Source organism: Microtus pennsylvanicus, chromosome 4 (assembly GCF_037038515.1).
Source record: "Microtus pennsylvanicus isolate mMicPen1 chromosome 4, mMicPen1.hap1, whole genome shotgun sequence".
Taxonomy (NCBI): Eukaryota; Metazoa; Chordata; class Mammalia; order Rodentia; family Cricetidae; genus Microtus; species Microtus pennsylvanicus.
Window position 1 is genome coordinate 68650572 of NC_134582.1, and position 22661 is coordinate 68673232.

At 51.4% G+C, this 22661-nt stretch overlaps 1 protein-coding gene across 3 annotated transcripts in view; it reads right to left on the bottom strand.

Annotated features, from left to right (window-relative positions):
- Cables1 (Cdk5 and Abl enzyme substrate 1) overlaps positions 1 to 22661 on the bottom strand; it is a 111450-nt gene that overhangs the window by 85021 nt on the left and 3768 nt on the right. The window lies entirely within an intron of this gene.

Sequence of the window (22661 nt, forward strand, 5' to 3'; positions counted from 1 at the left end):
AACACACCCCAGAAGCTGCAGATCTGTGGAGGACTTGGGAAATTGAGCAGCTGTCTAATGTCTCTCACCTTTGTTCCTGGTCAGCCATGGTACAAACAAGACAGTTCCCACCGCCACAGTTGGAGCCATGCCTCCCCCACCACGGTGACCCCAAGTCCTCCTGCTTTCAACTGTTTCTCTTAGGTGTTCTGTCTCTGTGAGGCGAGAGTAAAAAGCACAGTGGCTCATTCCAAGGCCGCTCCTCCTCTCTGCTAGTTGTCTGACCAACATCTGGCTTTAGAAGCTCATAATGCACCCAGGACAACTGCTAAAGGCAATTATCTGTGTCTTACAAAATAACTAAAACCTTCCTGTTGTTTTCCTGGCATATTTGTTTGATATTGTTTTTCTGAGACTGGGTTTTGCTATGTAGCCCAGGTTGGTCTGAAACTTGCAAACCTAAGTGAATGTTGGGATATTACAAATGTGTGCTACCACACTGCGCTTGCCTGGTACCTTAAAATGTGACAGGGGACTGGGCACACAGCTCCGTGGTGTGGTATGTGTTCAGCATGTGCGGCCCAGACAACATCTACCTGCTTCCCAGATTTTGCTTTAAGTAAAGAACAGAGCAACTCAAAGATGTGCCAAGCACAGCACCAAAGTGTAGAATGGTGTAGCTATGCGGGGAGTCTCATACAGTCGTCCTCCAGGAGGGCTGTCGTGAGCCTGCTCTTATGAGTAAAGGAAATACCAAGGAACAGCTGGATCCACCCAAGGAGTAAGCACACCAAATTAACAATGACTCCATTACTGACATCCAATGTAATTTAATCAGTATAACTCCAGACAGAACCTTCCTGGACACAGCACCCACACACAGTACTGGTCAGTAATTTTAGGGCAAATGGTTGACAAGCCATGACAGCTAAAGTGGGATAGACTATTTTCCCCTAAATTCACAAGGTCTTTGCTTTTAATGAGGTCTTGCTGGGATGCCCAGCTCCCTCCGCCTCCTAAGTAGCTGGACACCAGAGTGAGCACCGGTGGTCACGGGCCAAGCTTCATGCAGAGGGACCTGCATACCAGGAGTGTCTGAGTGAGGACCGGGCTCCTGTGTGCTGACTCTCACCTCGCTGCGGCAGAAGCGCTAGCAGAAAGCACCGAAAGGAGGACTGGGGCACAGTTTCTGGGATTACTGTGGTGGGGAGGCACAGCTCCACCCATGGCAGTGGGAGCTGCTGCTTGTTCACACCTTGGCTGACCAGGAGCAGTTTTTGTCAATGGAGCAATGGAGTGACATCAAACACGAGCTGGAGCATCTCCAGGTGCAGATGACCAGCACTAACCAGACTCCACTGATTTTTGTGACCTTTTTATTTTTTTGTTTTTGTTAAGAGAGAAAAAAAAACATGTTGTTGGGTGGGTAGGGAACAAGGTGGGGGTGGGAGAGAGCAGGGTGGGGGTGGGGAGGGGACAGGGTGGAGGTGGGGGAACTAAAGACTCTAGGGTGAGTTAGAAGATAGAAAAGAAGGCTATAAATACACTGTATGCAATTCCCAAAGAATTTTAAAAAATAGAAGGCTCACTCTGGTGGTCTATGTCTGTCAGTTCCATGTCCTAAAGAGTCCATAACCTCTCAACACAGCATCACCTGAGGAGGACCAAGCATTCAAACACATGTGTCTAGAGACCTTTGGAGTTCAGCCCACACCTGTGGAGGACCAAGCATCAAACACGCGTGTCTAGTAACCTTTCAAGTTCAGCCCACACCTGTTCCTCACAGTACATCTTGAGCATGCTCCTGGCAGTGGCCTTGCTAACTCAGACAGCGATGTGTTTAATGACCTTGAACATCTGGCAAGCCATACAGATGCTTTCGTCCACAGCAGACGTCCATGGCTTTCTACACACACTCTGCCTAGGCCTGAACCTGTCATGGACAGTCCTCTGAAAAGACAGCTGTGCCTGGGCATTTGGAATGGTCGGTGTATGTATATGTGTGTATGGTCGGTGTGTGTGTGTGTGTGTGTGTGTGTGTGTGTGTGTGCATGTTTTGTGTGCCTGCGTATGGCCATGTGTGGTCACACATGGTGGTCAGAAGACAACTTTAGGTGTTGGTCCCCACCCTCCACTCATTTGAGGCAGGCTCTCTGTTGTTTACAGGCCGGACTAGCTGGGCAGAAAGCTTCGCAGGGCTCTCCCGTCTCTGCCTCCCACACTCGCGCATGCGAACAAGGACTGCAGATGCTCGCGCATGCGTACAAGGACTGCAGATGCGTGCCACATGGGTGCTGGGATCTGAACCTAAGTCCTCACTCGCGCTCTCCAGCCTCCTCTTGGCCATGTCTGAAGTCAAGCTCCCACCAATGAAATCAGCATCTCACCAAAACCCTCGCTTGGGCTCATCTCCTAGATAAGAAAATTTCAAAACGGCAAAAGATGAGAGTTGTCTCTGGGTCTCCAGGAGAAAAAGATTCCAGGGCAGTGGAAGGTTAGTATTAACTAGGTAACTAGATAGTGAATGTACCTTTTAAAGGGAGCAAAGAATCAGATTTTAATCTTCTTTAAATTTTTATCTTTAGATGAAATTTTAAAAAAGATTCTTTTGAGAGACGCAGAAAATGCCAGCAGACAAACTAGCCTCGCTAAGAGTAGCTTCTGTCCGAGTGTGCGTTAATCACTTCTTTCAAACTTAAACAGCCGTCTTTAACAACTCACACACTGGGGATCATCTGACTGAGTTCTATTTAGCAGAGCATCTCGCACCACTGCCCCAGGCAAAATAAACAGACAGGAAGAAAGAAGCTCTTGTTCGCTGATAGGAAGTGTATATGCTGCAGAAAAATCCTCACCAAGTGCAGGTCGACCTAAAACAGGGCACAGGACGCGTGCATGCAGGAGCGGCGCCCTGTCCTCTCAGGGCGAGCAGTCCTCCTGCGAGCAGGGGCATGCGTTAGTCATGTAAGCAGGTTAGGCTGAGTGGTTTCATCAACCAAATGTCAACACAGGAGAAGCTCCCCTTGGTCCCTTTGTTTTTGTTTTTATTTTTCGAGACAGGGTTTCTCTGTAGCTTTGGAGCCTGTCCTGGAACTAGCTCTTGTAGACCAGGCTGGCCTCGAACTCACAGAGATCCGCCTGTCTCTGCCTCCCGAGTGCTGGGATTAAAGGCGTGCGCCACCACGGCCCGGCCCCCTTGGTCAAAGGTTAGAAGACCCTCCGCGAATTCTCCTAGGCTGTGCCACTGGCCTAAGCCTACTGAGCTGTCCCCAACTACCCCATACTGATTTTGCGCCAGTCGTCTGTGAGGACAGGGTCAGAGCGGGAGAACTGTATAAGTGGTTCCAAGGGACAAGAAAAGGGCATAAATTTCTCGAATTACCATAATTACACAGGTGTGGAAATTGCTGTCGCAGGAAGGCTTCCTACTCTGTGCATGGGTCTGCCTGGGTGCAGGGTGTCTGTGGCTCTCTCCGCCCCATCCAGCTGTTCTACTATGGCTGGGCAGCAGAAGGGAGGGAGGGAAAACGGGCAAGTTGGTTAACAGGGGGCGGGGAGGGGGGCAGCACAGAAATGAATGGTGCTCTTTCTTGTGACCTCCTGCCTTCTAATCCTCGATTGCTCACCCTGTCACAGGTCCTGGTGGGACCCAGCAGGTGCCCCTCATCAAAAAAAAAAAGTGAAAAAGTGGTACAGTCTAACCTGCTAGCTGCCAGAAGTCAGACTCAGACAGAAAGCTCAAAATGAACTTCCCAGGCTCAGAAGAAGCCACATGTCCCAAAGGGACTGAACTTTTTCAAAATCCTCCTTGACTTGGAGCCATGAAATCATAGCCATACTGTGCCGTTTCTGTGTTCATCCGGCGCTGCAGGTGATGGCCCAGGATCTTCTCTCGAGTACTTAGCATACTCAGTGCCATTCTGGGCTAAAATACAGGCTCTGTGAGTGCAGGCCCCAGATAAATCCGTTCACTTGAGTCTCTCATTTAACCCATTGGTTGGGTTTGTAGCTGTCTTTATTTCATAAATAGGGAACCAGGAATCAGTCTCTCAGTCTGTGTGTGTGTGTGTGTGTGTGTGTGTGTGTGTGTGTGTGTGTGACGAACATGCTTGTATACAGAGGCTACAACTCACACTGGGCATTTTCCTCTCTCACTGGGACCTGGGGCTGGCCTTTCAGGCAAGGCTGGCTGGGGTCTAGGCCCCAGGGATCTGTCTCCCCAGCACTGGATTACAGGTGTGTGCTGCTGCGCCTGGCTTTCTGCACTGCTGGAGCTGAAACTCAGGTTCTCCTGCTTTTATGACAAACTCTACCACTCTCCCTGGTCCTGTTCTATCGTATTTATGAACCACTCCAAGTCCAGAGCTGAGGCCACAATGCCAGGACCCAAGCCTGGGAATTTTGGCTCCAGAATTTAGACTCTTAATCACAAGGAGAATATATTATACAGAAATCATTAGGAGGAAGTTTTTTTTTAAAAAACAGTATCAAGATATGGTGTCATCATATGCATCCCCCATCGTACGCATCCCCCCGTCGTACGCATCCCCCCGTCGTACGCATCCCCCCGTCGTACGCATCCCCCCCGTCGTACGCATCCCCCCACCCCCGTCGTATGCATCCCCCATCGTACGCATCCCCCCACCCCCGTCATACGCATCCCCCATCGTACGCATCCCCCAGTCGTACGCATCCCCCCCCCCCGCGTCGTAGGCATCCCCCTGTCATACGCATCCCCCAGTCGTACGCATCCCCCTGTCATACGCATCCCCCCCGCGTCGTAGGCATCCCCCTGTCATACGCATCCCCCATCGTATGCATCCCCCCACCCCGCCCCCATTGTACGCATCCCCCCGTCGTACGCATCCCCCATCGTACACATCCCCCCCCCCCGTCGTAGGCATCCCCCTGTCATATGCATCCCCCATTAGATGAGGCTTGCCTTTTTCTAGCCCTCGTCTCCTGAAAACACAGTAATAAGGGCCTGACCAAAACAGAGTCCTCACTATTTACACATTCTAGGGGCCAGGTATGTAGCAGGCACCGTACCCTTGTTTTGGTCCCCACCATTAGGTAAACGGATGGAGCTATCACAAAATACAAGTAAATTTGCAAATATAGAACTCATCTATTAACTTCTATATCAAAGCCACATCCTGCTCTTGACGGGGGGATGAGCACAGGCAAAGCGGCAGAGCAGGAGCCCGGTGGCTGAGGGACACTGTAAGACTGTGCTCTTAGCAGTGGCTGAGGGACACTGAAAGACTGTGCTCTTAGCAGTGACTGAGGGACACTGTAAGACTGTGCTCTTAGCAGTGACTGAGGGACACTGTAAGACTGTGCTCTTAGCAGTGACTGAGGGACACTGTAAGACTGTGCTCTTAGCAGTGACTGAGGGACACTGTAAGACTGTGCTCTTAGCAGTGACTGAGGGACACTGTAAGACTGTGCTCTTAGCAGTGACTGAGGGACACTGTAAGACTGTGCTCTTAGCAGTGACTGAGGGACACTGTAAGACTGTGCTCTTAGCAGTGGCTGAGGGACACTGTAAGACTGTGCTCTTAGCAGTGGCTGAGGGACACTGAAAGACTGTGCTCTTAGCAGTGACTGAGGGACACTGTAAGACTGTGCTCTTAGCAGTGGCTGAGGGACACTGTAAGACTGTGCTCTTAGCAGTGGCTGAGGGACACTGTAAGACTGTGCTCTTAGCAGTGACTGAGGGACACTGTAAGACTGTGCTCTTAGCAGTGGCTGAGGGACACTGTAAGACTGTGCTCTTAGCAGTGGCTGAGGGACACTGTAAGACTGTGCTCTTAGCAGTGACTGAGGGACACTGTAAGACTGTGCTCTTAGCAGTGGCTGAGGGACACTGTAAGACTGTGCTCTTAGCAGTGGCTGAGGGACACTGTAAGACTGTGCTCTTAGCAGTGGCTGAGGGACACTGTAAGACTGTGCTCTTAGCAGTGACTGAGGGACACTGTAAGACTGTGCTCTTAGCAGTCGGCACAGTAAGCACCCGTCCTTCCCCTACACACACACTTGTTAAATCTGTTATTTTTTAAATTTTTGTGTATTGTGTCATAATTTGACTATTTAAAATGGTCCAAACCATAGAACTAACGTTCAGTTTAGTGTTCCCAACCACGAGGAAGCTGATATGCCCTGAGACAAGCATGTACGAGACCCTTCGTTTAGGCATGAATCCCAGGCTGTCACACGTGGGCTCAAGCACACATCCTCAGCATGCAGTCATCAGATGTCTTTAAACATGTGGAGAACAAGGTTATATACTGACTGAATTACCAGAGGTTCTCGGGAGACTGAGCCTGGAGCGGTGGTTCAGGATTCCCCGTTTTCAATAACGTTGTTAAAACAACAAGAGCATTAAGAACGCATCACGAGCAAGACTTGTAAAAAGTCACCTGTGTGGTGTAGAGGTAGCTGTGAAGAAGATACAGACAGACACTAATGGGCAGTGGCCAGGCTCCCAGGACCTCTGTGCAGAGAGTGGTGCCCACTGTCCTCTGGGTGTCCTGTTCACAGCTTGGAAACCTTTGGCTAAGGTCAGCCAGAAGTGCAGAGCTGAGCTGTCTCATCCTCTCTAATTCTGTGTCCCTGTGTGAGAGTTCCCAGCCTGACCACAGGCTAAGCCACAGCCCAGATGTGACCACTCCTTTCCCTGTTCACTGACTGAACCACATGTTAGCACACACACCTCTCATAGTGATTCCAGAGAGGAGCAAAGTCCACCCTGGATGCAGGAGGCACCACTTCCTGCGATCCCAAACTCAAAGTAAACCGACTCCCAGCATTCTCTTCTTCCTGCTGCAGACAGCTGGACCCCCTGCCTCATGCTTCTGCCATTGTCTCCCCACCATGCTAGAATGTAACTCCTCCACCAGTAACTGTGTTGTTTGGTTTTACCTCAACTTGACACAAGCTAGAGTCATTTTGAAAGAAGGACCCTTCAATGAGAAAAACCTCCCACCAGACTGGCCTGCGGGCAAACCTGGGCTGCATCTTCCCACCAGACTGATCTGTGGGCAAACCTGGGCTGCATTTTCCCACCAGACTGGCCTGTGGGCAAACCTGGGCTGCATCTTCCTGTTTAATGATTGATGGGGGACAGTCCAGTTCACTGTGGAAGGAGCCATCCCTGGACTGGTGGCCCTGGGCGCAATAGAAAAGCAAGCCATGAGAGCAAGCCAGTGAGCAGCATCCCTCCATGGTCTCTGCATCAGCTCCTGCCTCCAGGTTCCTGCCCTGGCGTCCCACGGTGATGAACTTCCAAGCTGTAAGAGAAACCCTGTAGCGGTGACTTGCGCACTAATTGAGGCCAGCACGCCATCCTCCATGCCCTCCTCCAGGCCCGCACGCCACCTCCAGGCCAGCATGTCATCCTCCAGGGGAACACGCCCTCCTCCAGGCCCACACACCACCCTCCAGGCCAGCACTCCCTCCTCCAGGCCCGCACGCCCTCCTCCAGCCACAGCCTCATATACACATCACTTTCTCAGGCTGAGCCCCAGATTCTCAAAGTCTGATCGCACCCCAGCATCAAAACCAAGGCCGACTTGACTCTCCCCATTACCCAGGTGACCCTCGACAGCCTCAAGGGAAATCAGCTCATGCTGGCATGTGGTCGCCCCTCTGAGAAAGTGTTCCAGGCCTAAGGAGGTGTCAGACCATCCAACCTTATTTTATAAGGCATTTACATCCAGCAAGAAAAACTGCCTGCAGTGTAAGAAAACACGCTGAGACTAAATCCAGGGCTCAAAATGAAAAGCCACTGTTTTCAACCCTAGGGAAAGTGCACTCGAGCAAGCCACATGTAGCCCACAAGGGGCCCTACAGTCCAGCAGAGGCACTCTGTTTCTCCTGTGCCCTGAGGTTGGAGGACGATGCAAACCGAGTGGCCAGGGTCAGACATGGCTACACCAGGCTGAACTAACACTCCCCTGGGGCATCCCTCGTTAACCACCATTCACAAAAGCGCTGCTTTAGAGCTCTCTGGTGTGCATTCTTGTTCCTTTGAAAACAACAACAAAAACTTCCAAAACATATCAATGGCAGAGTGATTTGCTTTCTAACTTGGAGTCTCTCAGATCAGCTTGTGAGTCTGTCAGAAAAGGCAGGCATCTGCTACCAATTTGTGACAATAAAAAGAAAGTCAATGCTGAACACTCATGTAAATATTTCCTCCTATGCCAGGTTCCACCAGCCTGTATGTGTCTTACTCACTTCCTTGTATTCAGTCTTGACTCTGCTTTTCCTGCTCCAAAGAACTAAAGTTCAGCATTTTGAATGTTACACCTTTTCACTGAGCAATGCAGGCTAAATTCTTTCTCTGTGTAAAGGCCTGAAGGATAGCTGGAATGAGATCGACCGTTCCTGATGCTTTCCAATCTACCTGGCCCCCATGAAACACCTATGTTTGAAGAAAGGGGTCAATTTGTAAACTGTGGCCTCCTTATCCTGCACGAAGGCAGCTCCCCGTCATCAAACACCACACTGGAGTGACAAGTGTATATCCGTAAGACAGTGTCAAGAATGTGTTGTTCACCTAGGTCCTAAAGCAGAGTCCAAAACTCATTTAGATAAATTATTACCTTTATCAAATGGTAACAGTGCAGAGGGAGAAAGCATGGCTTCTGGGGTCAGATGGGGCCCCAAGCCTGCTGGTTTTAGGGACTTGGGGAGAAAACCAAACTCCAGCAGGTTCAATTCTCCCGTTGATATGATGACTTTGGCCCCCATAAAATCTGCAGAGAATCAAGAGGGAATTTCGTTTCTATAACAACTCAGACATAGTGAGGATTACAGTCCATGTACCTCACAGAGCTCATGGTTGTAGGGTTTGGGCTTCACATCTGTGGGGGTCTCTGTGGTCTTAACAGGCTACAGAGAGATGAGCCTTAGGAGGCAGGAAAGCAGATTGGCTCAACACAACTCAGGAGCTGGTGCAGGTTCAAACTCCAGGAGTCTGATCCCAAGTGGTGTATTTTGGGCGTATTTAAGCACAGCACAATTTGGTGAAAACTACTCAGCAATGATTAACTCAATCCTGCATGAACAACAAAGCATCCATAAATCTCCTCAAGGGACAAAGTAAGATAACTACAGATCAGATGTGATACCCGGAAACTCTTTGTAAAGTCCATAAAAAATAGGTTCTAAGAAAAACAAGTCGTCGATAAGGGATGGGGTGGGGATTCGGTGCTGGAAAAGTCACTAGCCACATATGCAGGGCAAAGGGCACCAGGCTAGTGATCGTGTCTAGATTCTCCTAGACTTCTGGGCAGACAATGGGTATTGCATTCCTGCCCTTGAAGGGACAGAGCCCTGTGTGCTCAACATTCCAGATCCCTCCAGTGTTTCTCTGTGAGCACAAAGACCTCTGTGCCTCCTACACCTGCCCTGAAGGGCCCTGCTAGGGAACATATGCAGAGAATTACTGCGCTAAGCCAGCCAAAGATTTGAGCAAAAACGTCAACATCAGAGTGGAGTCGAGATTCTACCCCCCATCTTCCAGTCAAACCCCACAGCTCAGGCACCAAGCCATCGCCTTTACCCTAACTTTGGTTTGGTAACTGATTTTGTTGTAATTCAGATCTGGGATGTCCCTCAAGGGTCATGGTGTTAAACGCCTGTGCCCTGGTTACCTTTGGCCTTTGGCTCCTCTGGGAGCATGGGCATCAGAGCACTGTGGACGCCCAGGCTCTCTCCTCTCGTCTGCTGGACATGAACTGCACAGTTCTATGCAATCATTTCTCTCACTAACAGTTTGCCTACCTGTGGCCCAAAAGATCACGGCCTGAAACTTCCCAAACACTGAGTCAACCTCCCCATGGAGGTCATCTCAGCTATTGGAGTGACAGAAAGCTTCTGTCCGTCCTGCAGGCAGAGGAGAAAGGCTGGTACATCCACATGAGAACCGACTCCCAGCTCTGACTACAGCTCTTAGTTCTGAAGACGAAAGTTTAAACTCAAGGTGGGTAGGGCTGACTCCCCTGGAACTCGAGGGAGATGTGTGCCCTCCCGCTCCCAATGTTGCTAGCATTCCTTAACATTCTCTGACCATGCTAGACCAACCTGTCTGTTTGTCTTCTGGTTTTGTGTGCTCACATGGCCTTAGGAAGTCACCATTTGGAGCTACCCTGGTTCGGTGCAAGCTTATCTGAAGTAATCAACAGTTACAGCCTCATTTCTGCTAGGTCCCAAGCCCAGCAACAGCTAACTGAGGTGCTTATGTAACAAAACAAGTGGACCTGGGGCCAGGTTCTCCCAGCATCCCTCAGTCCATACGTGTTACAGGGTGTGGCTGGCACCCCCCACACTCTGAACTCTCCAGTCCAGGACTGGGGACCTCCTTCCTCACTGCTACTGTAAAATCCTCTCCATTCTTTAAGAGCAGCCGCATCCCCCTCCTTTTGTTTCAGTTCTCCATCCCAAGAGGTTCCACTCTGCAGCTCCCAGTGGGCACAGGGAGGGGACACTGTTCATCTACATACACCCTGCAAGAGCAAAACCTAGGTGCCACAGAAGCAGGTGACTGTTGTGGGCTCCTCCTGGAGTGTCTGTCTGTCTACTCCAGACGAAGGGACAATCCCACCCAGTCAAGCCAGACGCTTATTTGGGTGACTTACAGGAGGCATGATGACTCATGCGTGCATCTCTGAAAAGCTCAGAAGTGTCCCTGTTCCCGCTGAAGTGAGACTCACTCTCCCTAGGGGAACATCCAATGGGTGGCAATGCCAGGTGCCCGCCATGGTATGCCATATGTTCTGCAGGTCCAACTCACAGGTAAGTCATCTCCAAGACAGTCACTGGCTCCCCCTCAGCCCATGACAACTCACACAGGCTCTCTCACTGGGGTCTATAGTGATATTTTATTTCAGTTTTAATAAATAAAGCTTGCCTGAATATCAGAAGGGCAAAGCTAAGCCACTAGAGGTCAGGCAATGGTAACACACACCTTAATCCCAGGATTTGGGAGACAGGGGCAGACGGATCTCTGTGAGTTCAAGGCCACCCTGGGCTGAAACAAATCCAGGTGGTGGTGGCTCAGAACTAATCTCAGTACTAGGAAGTCACTCCTTTAATCCCAGCACTGGAGGGATATAAAATGGGAGGAGAGAGGCTGAGTCTGTTTAGTTGGCTTAGTCTGTGGTCGCCCAGCCTTGTAGAGGTAAGGCTTCTCTAGTGGCTTGACTGCCTTGCTTTTCTGGTTTTTAGGTTGAACCCCATTATCTGACTCTGGGTTTTTACTGTTCATAATACAGGAGTCCTGCACTCCAGTTAATCTTACCCTCCTAAATACTGTGTCTCCCGAGCCCATGTGTAGCTGGCGCAGAACTGAATGCAATGCAGAATCAGTACAGGAGGGAGCAGGAGACTGCATGCAGTCTCAGTAAAGGGTCTGATGCCCTTCTCCCAGCTCCTTTATGAGACAAAGGTAATAGACCCAACTTGTGAGGGTGTCACTGGGCACTCTCACAGGGTACTCACACTGGGTACTTACTCTCACTGGGTACTCACACTGGGTACTCACTCTCTCGGGGTACTCACACTGGGTACTCACTCACACTGGATACTCACTCACACTGGGTACTCACTCACACTGGGTACTCACACTGGATACTCACTCACACTGGGTACTCACACTGGGTACTCACTCACACTGGGTACTCACACTGGGTACTCACACTGGATACTCACTCTCACTGGGTACTCACTCACACTGGGTACTCACTCACACTGGGTACTCACTCACACTGGGTATTCACACTGGGTACTCTCACTGGGTACTCACACTGGGTACTCACTCACACTGGGTACTCACACTGGGTGCTCTCACTGGGTACTCACAGCTGCTCTGATTTCAACAGTAAGGGCCAGCTAAGGGCCAGCTCGGGTCCAGAAGGCAGTATTTCAGAGGAGAAAAGAAGTGTCGTGTGTTAGGAACAGTCATGTGTCTCTGGACTACCACTACATTCAATCCTCCCCTTTCCCTGAACCCCTCCATCCTCTCTCCTGACCTCCTTAGGGATACATTTCCAGAGCCTGCTTCAATCTCCTGAACCCTAAAGTGGGAAAGGTAGGTGGAAAATTGAAATTCTGGACATGCCCAAATGCATTTTCCTGAAGGACAACTCCGACACCAAAAGGAATAAACAGTTTTCCTGTGGCCTCCATTCCACTGGTGGCCCCAACTTCTGCCACCCAGAGCCCAGCTGCCAGGGCACTGACCCCCCTCAGGACTGGTGGCCCCGACTTCTGCCACCCAGAGCCCAGCTGCCAGGGCACTGACCCCACCTCAGGACTGGTGGCCCCGACTTCTGCCACCCAGAGCCCAGCTGCCAGGGCACTGACCCCACCTCAGAACTGATGGCCCCGACTTCTGACACCTGGAGTCCAGCTGCCCTGGCTCAGCGATTCTGCTTCTCTTCTAGAACAAGAATTGGGCCCCATTAAATAAACCAACTCTGTCTGATCAGACGCCTGGGCAAAATTGATCCTAAAACTGCTGCCGTCCCAACGATAAACAGACTATACCTAGAAGCCTCAACAAAGTCCTCAGTGTTTGGCTGAGGTGCACAAGGGGAGGTAGGGACCTGTGAAGAGGAACTTACAACAGGAATCAGCAGAGTCCCTGAGTAGCAATGGACTCGAAGCCACGCATCACAGCCACACTGTTCTGTCCATTCCCAAGGAACCCTCCTACCTGAGCGGGTAAGCCACTTAGAGCCTGCAAGCTGAATAAACAGCACCTGACCGCAGGGAAGAGGTCTGCAAAGGGAGTGAGGAATCTCCCTGGCTTGCCCTGAGAGCGCCCAGCAGGGGTGAGAGATCCTCCTGGCATGGCATCTCCTGACACACACAGGCAAGAAGGGCTATGGTACCTCACCACTCCCCGTGCTGAGTCAGCAATGGCAAATAGGCTGCATTGGGTCTTGCTGTCTTGGGGATGCAGGGGCACGGTTTCCCATATAGGCTGGTCTTACTGCCAGTTATGAAATAATAAAACTGCAGGGACTCAGTCATTCCAGTACCTTAACCCCAGCTCCTCACCACCTTCCCAGGCCTGACCCAGCTTCTCAGTTGCTTCCTGGTGAAAAGCCTGGGGTAGTTAGCAGGGTTCAGCTAACTGGACAGAGACTGAGGTTTCAGCTCCCCAGCCCAGTCACCTCTGTGATAATTTGTCAACAGGGCCAACGTCATGGAAACACTGGTTTCCACATACCTCTGGTGTGTCTATCAGGGAGGTCCTTGGGGTAAACTGAGAAGGAAGCCTACCCTGAATGCGGGCAACTCCATCCCACACTGAATGGAAAGGAAGAAGGAAGAGGGCTGAATGTCAGCATTCACTTCTCTCTCTGATTCCGGCTGCAGAAGCCACGTGACCAGCCACCTCGCTGTCTCTGAAATAATCCATCTTCAAGTTCTTCTTGATAGATAATCACTTGCAGCAACAGGAAACCAATACGTTCTACAAGGCAGAAATCACAGCCCCAATCTACAGATGAGGGGCCACACTGGGACATAGGAAACGTGAGTGGTGGTGAGGTTTGCTAAGTAGCAGCGGTGTGGGACTCCACGGCTGGTCCTTCCCTTCTCAGTCCATTCTCCCACTGTGATGGCAAAGCAGGGGAGAGGCAGAGGAGAAGGCAGGGGTGCCAGGCTCATTCCCCATGGGAGAAGCTGCCCTTCTTGGGTTCTTGGGAAATTTTTTTATCACTCCTTCCAACCCGGGGTGCTGCTGGCCTGCCTAGGAGGTTATCACCACACTTGATGGGCAGGATGCAGTCCCAAACCTTGGCTAACTTCAGGTCCAGCCTGAAGGTCTCTGTGGAGACTTGGAACAAAATGGAAGGGCCAAGCTGCAGTGCTCAGCAGACCCCTTTGGATTTGTTAAGTGATATGACTTAAGGGGTAAGATTTGGATGTTTTAAATCTCCCAGAATTGGGAAACAGATTTTACACTGAAGTGTTCTTGGTGGCTTTCTAGCCTGTGCTGCCCCTGGCACCTCAGAAGGCCTTGATGGGGAAAACCTATAGAGGCCCTTTGTGAGCTGTGAGCTCCAAACAAGTCAAATATCCAATACCCGCTGAAGAGAGCAAAAGCCACAACCACCTCATGAGTCTGTCACCTCTCTTCTCTCCCTTCTTCACCGCACATCCTACAGCAAACTGCTTTCGACTCGGGAGAACTGGCTTCGGCATGAGAGCTCACTCACCCTGAGAGAAGATTAACTTTGCCAATGTTCTATCCTTTATAGTGCCAGCCTTCCTCAGACTACAAAGTTGGGTCAATGAGGAAAGTGTTTTAAAATAAAAACCAGTGTTCTGGGCAGACAGATCTTTGGTCCTTGCAAATATTCTAGACCCCTGCTGTTTTTCTTTAACTCTGTCGTGAACTCCATCTTCATAAAGTACACAGAGTCCTTCAACTCAAGAGTCAGACCAAGTCCCTCCCGTAGTCACATAACACTGCAATGCTCCAAGCGCTAAGGCTTTCTAAGCATTCGTCCCTGTGGCTAAACATGCAGCAATAAGCCTCAGGGCACCAATGACAACCTTGTTCCATGTGAACTAGTGTGCGATTATCCAAACTACTCATACAAACAGTAGGGCTGGGAAACCCCAACCAATGCTGTGTTCCTGGAAGTCCCTGAAAGCCAACCAAAATCAAAACCACGGCACTGCAGTTGGTAAATGAAAACTCAGCAGTGAGCTCACGATTCCCACACAGTGTCAAGTGCTGGGCACGGGATTCTAGCTGCAATATCTAAAAAGATTTCATGGGCTTTAAAATATATTTTAATTTTTAAGGTAGGTGTACACATATTGGGGGGGTGTAGATACCCAAAGAGGCCAGAGAGGGTCTCAGAGGAGTGGTCCTTAAGTTAAGGTGGCTGTGGATGGACCGGTTGCTGAGGTCCAACTCAGGTTCTCTGCAGGAGTAGTGCGTGCTCTCAACCACCAAGACATCTCTACAGCCCTGAAAGATTCTTTTTAAATTTACATAGACCAAACTCTTCTGATGGGTTTGCCTTTTGTTTCCTCTCGTGGTGCTGGGGACTCAAATGTGGGGCTTCCTGTACGCTAGGAAAACACGCTGCCAACTGATACAACCACAGCCCTTGTATTGGGAAGTAGAAAATATGACAGTCATCCTGGGGACATTCACATCACCTTCTGTGGCAGATTCTTTCTTCCCTGAAGAAATTTTGAGGCAGGGTCTTGCTATATAGTGCAGGCTGGTCTTGAACCCACACTGGTCCTCCTGCCTCCATCTTGTGTGTGGTTGCAGGCATGAGCCACCACGTCCAGCTATCCAGCAGATTCTTCAGAAACTGGTTTTCCATGCGTTTCCTTTGATGTGGACACTGGCACAGCCTCCAGAGGGAAAAATTCATGGGTAGGCCTCAGGGCACACCAGCTCCCAGGAAGCCAGAAGAGGGACCAGCTGGCAGTCTGGTGGACTTCTGTGGTGTTACCAGCCCTGTCCCAGGAGTTCAGACCTCACTATCAAATACCTCCGCTAGGCAAACCCAGCCCCACCCATAGCTAAGGGATTTTCAGAACAGGCTGCATTGGAAGGCGGTGAGAGCCTTGTGTCTGTTTCTCACCTGCTGGAGGAGGGCAGGTAGGAAGGAGGTACAGGCCACACAGGCAGCCTCAGCTAAGGTTGGGATAGGTCCTTCAGGTTGCAGGACAGAGTGGGAGGTGGTTAAGTTCCCTGATTTACCAAACAAGCTGGGGCAGGATTGAAGGCCTGGGGATTGGGGGAAGATGGTCTTGGGAGAAAAGGATGAACTTGCACTTGGAAGAGGCTTAGTTGAGCCATCCAGTGCATGGGGGTGGGGACGGGAGGGCAGCAACCAGTGGTCAGCCAAGGCCACTTTGTAAGAAATAAGAAGAATAAGACTGGTAGGAGCTTAGATGTGGGTCTTAGGCGAGTGTCCCACCCAGGGAGAATGATGGCCAAAAGAAGAAAGGGGTCCTCTCAAAGAACACATGTCATCTAGAGGGAGCTGCCCATGGTGAGCAGAAAGGGGCCTGGGAGACCTGCATACCCAGGCACTGAGAGCCCGCCAGGTCACAGGTGCCGTGATTTTGCTACATCAAGCCAAGGAATCAATAGCTGAAGCTTCTGTTGGTCACCTAGTCTCTGTCACAACTCCTTGATTCTGTCATCCTAGCACAGAGAGCCAAAAACAACACAGACGTGAGGGTGTGGCTGTTTCCGGGAAATCGATATGTAAAAGACCAGTGGACCACACACCTTGTTGACCCTTGGCTGGGACCTGCAGGACACGAGGGCAAAGGCCCCTTAATGGAGGCAGTGTGGTCAGCTAGGGACGGCAGCAGGGATGGAAAGGGGACAGAGCCACCTGAGGAGGGGATCCCAACTAGGTACCCGATTTCACTGCTGTGGTCAGAGAGTCCTGCTTGCTCTGGAGTTCCTCCTTAGATGACACAGAGCTAAGAATCTAAACGAAGACGTCAGGGTGGGCAACAATCTTTGAGGTCATCAAGTCAGCTTCTGTGGGCTAAAGCTGACGAAAGAAAGTGTAACACAGAGGTGTGCAGGCACCAGCAGATTCCGAAGGCCTTAAAACCGTGTCCCACGTATGGACTGAGGAACCTCAGACAAGTTACTTAACCTCTCTACACCTTAAAACAGAGCTGATACACTGTCTCGGGATTGCCATAAACAGGACTCACCGGATCCTCATGACTTGCTACGTGTGTGTTAAATAATAATACTGTGTCTAAGGTCTTGCTCCAGGAGGGTGAAAAGTATTCAGCTCTGTGGGAAAGAGCTTACCTACCATCTCTCACTGTGCTAAATCATGTGTCTACCTGGGCTACTCAACACAGAGAGGGCCCAGTTTTATGTTTATACCTCCTGTGTTCAGCACTGTGGGGCTGTGTGACTGAGTCTAGCCACAGCCAGCTTGTGTTGAATCATACATGATGCAGGATGTCAAGACCGGTACTAGAGTTTCTTCTCCACTCCGGACTGAGAAACAAAGTTCCCAAGGTCGCCCTCTGCACTTGGCTGTGGCTGCAATCCACATCTATCTACAAAAGCACTTTATAATTGGGCCCACTTCCTTGAGGAGGGAGGGGTGCTGGCTGGGAATGGTCACCCAGGGAGGCCAAGGCTTGGGTGGCCTCCTGGAGTCTGAAGTTCAATGTCACCCTCCACTTTCTCAGGTGGCACAGCGGAGGAGGCAGCTGTCTATAACGTCAGTAGACAGGTGTTTGGAGGGGTAGAAATTTAAGTCCATCCTGTGGCAAAGCAAGTCTGAAGTTGCTATGGGTTTCTTGAGACTGCTCACCACTCTCAAAAAATAAACAAAAGTCTACCCTACACCGAAGGGATCCCCGCCACTCACTCGGTGGCTCCCTCAGTCATCCCTCACCACCGCTTTGCATCTAGTTCCATAGTTAAATTATCCTACGCCCCCAAGACAGACATGGCCTTGCCCTTCACAGCCCACAAGCCTTAGACTACAAGCCCTGGACAAGCAGGCTCACTTATCCTAAGCCTTTACTACCATGAGGAAACAGGCTGAGAGCCCAGAACTCTCCAAGCTGGTCCTGGATCAGGTCAGCAGCTCTCACTGTTCCCTCTTACTTGGAATGCTCATTGTCACTGGCCACTCCTTCTCACCTCAACTCCCCAGGGAGGGGACTCTGGGCCAGCTGCTGGGTGAGCAAGGCAGAGTGGCTTCCACACCTCTCCTGGAGAGCAAACACCAGTCTTCCCATTTGCTCAGCCTCCCTGGCTCACACACACTGCAGACTTTGTCACTATAGAAACACTGTGGTGGCCTGGGCCTGGGATGGTCCTGACATAGCCAAGGCCATATGTTAAATGTTCCTTAGCTCATTGAAAGCTCAGGAAGGCTAGTCAGTCTTTGAAAAGTACCTGCCTGGAGCCTGGCTCTGCCAAGGCCTTACCTCTGGATTCTGGAACTCGTGTTGCTGGAAACATGGCTCAGAAGTAACCTGGGTTTGCTGACAGCTGAGGAAATCAGCCACAAAGTAAGGAGGTGACAGAGTTAGAGGAAACGACCATGTCCCCTCCCAGGCTCTGGCTCTCAATCCCGCATGGTTTGCATTTTTCTTCACGCTGGAATCTCAGAGAGCACGGTGTACAGCGGCAGGAACCAACTTCCCATACTGATGTGAGGGACAGCACAGAGGGGGAGGCAGAAAGCCTGGGTTCTTCCCTGAAGGGTGGCATGACCCAAGCCAGTCACCTCGGAGCTCAGGCCTGCGGTTCAGGAGTTGTCAGACCTGGACAGTGCCCCCCTCCACAGCGGCTTCAGGCACGTTAGTTGGTCAGAAAGGACAACTAGCTTTTGTTTCGGGCAATAAATAACCCAGGCTGGCCTTGATCCTCGGCATTGGGATCCTGAGAGCCAGTATTACTGACAAAAGCTACCCTGCTTGACTGGACCACCTGCTTTTTAAGAGCAGATCCCCAGGGCATGTTAGCTGCACTGGCACGTGACAGCCCTAGCTCTAGAGCACACTTAACATTCAGGAAATCTTAGCATTCAGAAAGGTAAGTACAGCCAAGGCATTTGCAAGGGTCGAGACACAGGCCAAAGAGCTCAAGAGGAAAGTTGCCGATTCACCTGCCAGGGTCACACAGCATTCCAACCAGAACATGGGTCCTCCATCATATGACTCCTTCCCTTGCCCAGGGTCACACAGCTATCATGGTACCAGCTTTCCAACCCAGGACATGGGTCCTCCATCATAGGACTCCTTCCACCGTAGACGTTGTTCTGCATGGGATGCAGTGATCATTACATGCAGAGCTACCTCAGGTGTTCTAAAGGCCAAGACCTGTGCTATTTTTAAACAGTACAGTTTAAACAGTGCCTCTGGCTGGCACTCACGCCTGAGCCCCTCTGGGCAGCCCTCTGGCTGGCAGTCACACCTGAGCCCCTCTGGGCAGCCCCTCTGGCTGGCAGTCACACCTGAGCCCCTCTGGGCAGCCCCTCTGGCTGGCACTCACGCCTAAGCCCCTCTGGGCAGCCCCTCTGGCTGGCATTCATGCCTGAGCCCCTCTGGGCAGCCCTCTGGCTGGCAGTCACACCTGAGCCCCTCTGGGCAGCCCCTCTGGCTGGCAGTCACACCTGAGCCCCTCTGGGCAGCCCTCTGGCTGGCATTCATGCCTGAGCCCCTCTGGACAGCCCTCGGCTGGCAGTCACACCTGAGCCCCTCTGGGCAGCCCTCGGCTGGCACTCACACCTGAGCCCCTCTGGGCAGCCCTCGGCTGGCACTCATACCTGAGCCCCTCTGGGCAGCCCTCTGGCTGGCATTCACGCCTGAGCCCCTCTGGGCAGCCCTCTGGCTGGCACTCATGCCTGAGCCCCTCTGGGCAGCCCTCTGGCTGGCATTCACGCCTGAGCCCCTCTGGGCAGCCCTCGGCTGGCACTCACACCTGAGCCCCTCTGGGCAGCCCTCTGGCTGGCATTCACACCTGAGCCCCTCTGGGCAGCCCTCTGGCTGGCATTCATGCCTGAGCCCCTCTGGGCAGCCCTCCGGCTGGCACTCACGCCTGAGCCCCATGGGCAGCCCTCTGGCTGGCAGTCACACCTGAGCCCCTCTGGGCAGCCCCTCTGGCTGGCATTCATGCCTGAGCCCCGTGCTGCACGCCATTCAGCAGTTTCCAAGGTTCTCTGAAGCCAGCTGTGGCCTTGGATGATGTTTTTAAAATAAAATATGTTTTAAAGCCTTAAAATACATTTCCAAAAATCTGCTCTCTTTGTCTATTAACACCTTGCCCATGTGGGGTTCAGCAGTGTGTACAGTTAAACTGCAGCTCAGAAACCCCAGAGCTGCACAGAGATCCTTTCACAAGGGCCGGGCAGGATTCTGGGAGCCCTGCAAACACAAGGGAGCCTAGGAAGTGGTAACAAAGTTGGAGGATGAAACAGAAAAAAACAAAACAACAGACCATCAGAAGAGGGCTACAGAATCACAGGGAACAACTGGCCTGCTACGCTCCAGACAACTGTTACAGTCAGGATGGGCCTACTATGTGTAAGACAAGGATAAGGCTAAGGGGCAGAAAGGAAGGGGCCATGTATGGATGGCAAAAACCCAGGTTCCTCTCCAGTCCCAAGCCCGGGCCACAGCCAAGGTGCCTCTCAGTGGCTGGGCCAGTCTTCAATCTCCCTGACCCTGGAGTCTCCCTGTCTGCAAAAGAATTCACACACGGGGCAGTTGTGGGGGGATCAAATACCTTTGATGTCCAGTTTCTGTGTACAGCGGTGGTGACCACTGCTTGGATTCATAGCTACTGAGCTTGCACCCTAAGCTCCGACCACAGAAATGCTCCTCCCACCAACTCGGACAGCAAGGCGATTCACCAGATGAGTCGGAGTTATAGCGGAGTGGCGGAAGGCTTCTCTGGCTTGCCTAAGGAGCTGGGTTCCGCCCCCGTCCCTCAAGAGTGCAGAGGGAAGAAACCAGACACATTTTTAGGAGTCCAGGCCTTGAAGTTGTGATTTTTATATATCCTTGACAAACTCAATACTGAAGAGCTTCAACTCACCAAAAAGAGAGGACTTGAGCCCACTATGGCAGCTCTTATGAACCACCTGGGGAACCTGGGCAAGAATTCATGCGGGACATAGTGGAAACAGACAGAGCTCTCCATAAGTCTAAGTGTCCAGAGTTCACAATCAGAAAAAACAAGGCTCCATAGACTTTCTTACAGAGCTAGGAAAGAATCCACAGAAAGTCCGCATTGATTGGCAGCTCACCTCCTAGGAGATTTTGTAAAACAGTGTATGGAGAGAGCCCATTGGCTACTGGGCTTCAGAAAGCCAATACACCAGGAAGGCAAGGAGCAGCAGAGGGCTGGCCTGGTCAGGCGAGCCAAGGGCAAGCCAGCGTGAGCAGGTGAAAGTCCTCTTGAGGGGCCATAAAAGTGACACACCTCGGAAAAAAGATCTCATGGCCACAGTGACCTTCCTCAAAACACCTCAGCCTTCCCTCTGCCCCCTCCCCCAATTAAGAACTGCCCAAATCAGGTTGCCAAATACAGGCTATTCAGAAATAGTTTGGTCAAGTATGACTGTCAGGCAGACACATCTTTGAGACTAGCAAATGCTGAGGTGTGTTTGGATAGAAGAGATCTTAGCCAGGTGGTGGCAGTGCACATCTTTAATCCCAGAGGCAGGTGGATCTGTGAGTTCAAGGTCAGCCTGGTCTACAGAGTGAGTTCCAGGACAGCCAGAGCTACGCAGAGGCCTCCTGTTTAGAAAAACAAAAATCAAAACGTAAACAAGCCACCCTAAAGTATTCCAGGGCGAAGATTAGCAAAGGAGCTCAGGCTGCCCTTTGTGTTCCACACCTCTGGAAGGAGTTTCCGGGAGGAAGTGTGGAGGGTAATCCCATTTCCTGCTGCTGTCAGCAGTCTGCCCTCCAGGCCACACGCTGGTTTAGCACAATGCCTGTCATAACCTCTGCGGGGCTTGGGTTCAGACTCCAGAGTCACTAAGAGCCAGGGTGTGAAGTCAAGTGATAACACAGTTCTGCCAGCCTAGAGCTGCCCATCCACTCATGGGCTTTCCAGAAGATGCATGCTCTGACAAGAAATGCCAGGGCAGGATTGCCACTTGTACCCGGAATCACTCATTCATTGATGCAATCAGGAGGCTGCCTCCCCAGACCCCACCCCCGTGCCTAAGGCCCCTGTGCACTGCAACAATCAGACCCAACAGCAGCATGGTTCTGGCTACAGCACTGTGAAGCCAGAAAACTTCTGCGTGAGCCCAGCTGCTTCTTCTCTCATTCCATTAAGCAAGGAAGTTTTCCAACAGACGCCACCTTCTTATTCAGGCCATAGCAAGTCTGAGCCCTCGCTGAAGCGTCCAGGAGAGCATGGGCAGCAGAGGTGGTCTCCCTGCCTACCTAGATGCCCACAGAACGTTGGCAAGGGCCTAGCCCTTAAGGAAACAGAGGCTCTGGTTCCCTAAGTTTCTGTTAGTTAACTAAGATAGTCGATGGGACAATTTCTTAGGAGGCTTTTATTAGCTAGGAAGGACTCGTGCTGCAAGCCTGCAGAATTCCACCTGCAGTCTCACTATCCCACGCGGAACCAAAGCCAACTGCCCCAACATACGGCAATGGACTACAGCTATTTCTCCACTAAGCAGACTTCACGGTTTTGCTAAGATGTCACAAACCCCCAAATAACCCAAACAAGCATATAGCAAGCTTCTAACTCTCGCCAGTTTTTCTCTGAATGTAAGTCTCAGGGCATATTTCCTTTCTGCCCCCGACACCATAGGCCTGGACCAAGGAAATGCCAGAAAAAAACTTTCCACTTCTTAGAAAAACAAAAGGAAAACACGATTTCCCGGGCTCCACAAAGTTTTCCAATGGGTTCCCACGTGTCTGCTACTAGTTGGGGCTTCGGAGCGCCGCCCAGTCCCGGCCCCACCCACTGCACCCGGCCTGCTCGCCCGGAGCTGGGGACGCGCCTCCGGGTCTGGACCGGTTTTCAGGAAGCTTGCACCGGGAGGCTTGAGAGCAGCTTTTTAACTGCTTCTTCCAACTCCTTGGCCAAAGCAGGGGCAGGGTGCGCCTGCTCTGCTAGTGCCGAGTTCATGCACACGTGTGACCACATACTCCCTGGG